The sequence below is a fragment of the Palaemon carinicauda genome, chromosome 42 (assembly GCF_036898095.1).
Source record: "Palaemon carinicauda isolate YSFRI2023 chromosome 42, ASM3689809v2, whole genome shotgun sequence".
Lineage (NCBI taxonomy): Eukaryota > Metazoa > Arthropoda > Malacostraca > Decapoda > Palaemonidae > Palaemon > Palaemon carinicauda.
The window spans coordinates 4,718,876-4,719,845 of NC_090766.1; the positions used below are offsets into that span (position 1 = coordinate 4,718,876).

At 26.0% G+C, this 970-nt stretch overlaps 1 non-coding gene across 1 annotated transcript; it reads right to left on the reverse strand.

The window, feature by feature from the left end:
* Positions 1 to 442: 442 nt before the first annotated feature.
* On the reverse strand, positions 443 to 515 carry TRNAK-UUU (transfer RNA lysine (anticodon UUU)). The gene has a single exon. It is a non-coding gene; the product is annotated as a tRNA-Lys (tRNA).
* Between the last annotated feature and the right edge of the window lie 455 nt (positions 516 to 970).

Here is a 970-nt window from a genome sequence, read left to right on the forward strand (position 1 = left end):
TAATATAAGAAACACCTTAATGTTTTCTTTTCAGTTCTATAGTTTTCATAATCTTTACTGCTTTTAAGTTCATATAAATTAGGGTTTTTGGGAAAATTCTGGCTAGCAAACTTATTTGAATTAAAGATTTATCAAATATTAATTATAGTTTATTTTTCAACTTATTCAAACGATGATATGGAATGAGGAATATCAAAAGTCTTTCTACATATACTGTAGACACAACGTACATATAGGCCTATATATACCTATATGAGAAGGGTGTCATATATGTCGTTGTATGGTTAGGCCTAATGATTATATAACCACTTTATCGTTTTTATTAATTGCTATTTATCTTGTCCTCTCATTCTTATTTATCTCGTAGCGCCGTTTTTCCCCTTCGGAATTATTGGAGGACAATGGGACACATCGAGACCTTCGAAGGTTTAGGAAAACTTTGCGCCCGAACAGGGACTTGAACCCTGGACCCTTAGGTTAAAAGCCTAATGCTCTACCGACTGAGCTATCCGGGCTCATGAAGAAATAGCAGTTGGCACTGGCACTAAACTAGTTACGCCGCTGTACAGGAAAATTGTTTCCGTGAGTCTTGTATGTTAATTATTTACTTTTTTTTAAACATATTCCAGGTCTCGTTTGAATTCATTGCCTCTTATACTATAGAGCTTTGGTCTGATTAATTACTGGTAACTGCATTTTTCTGTCCTTACACAATATATATATATATATATATATATTTATATATATATATATATATATATATTTAAATATATATATATATATATTTAAATATATATATATATATATATATATAAATAAATATATATATATATATATATATATTCAAATATATATATATATATATATATATATATAAATATGAATATATATACATATATATATATATATATATATAAATATGAATATATATACATATATATATATATATATATATATAAATATGAATATA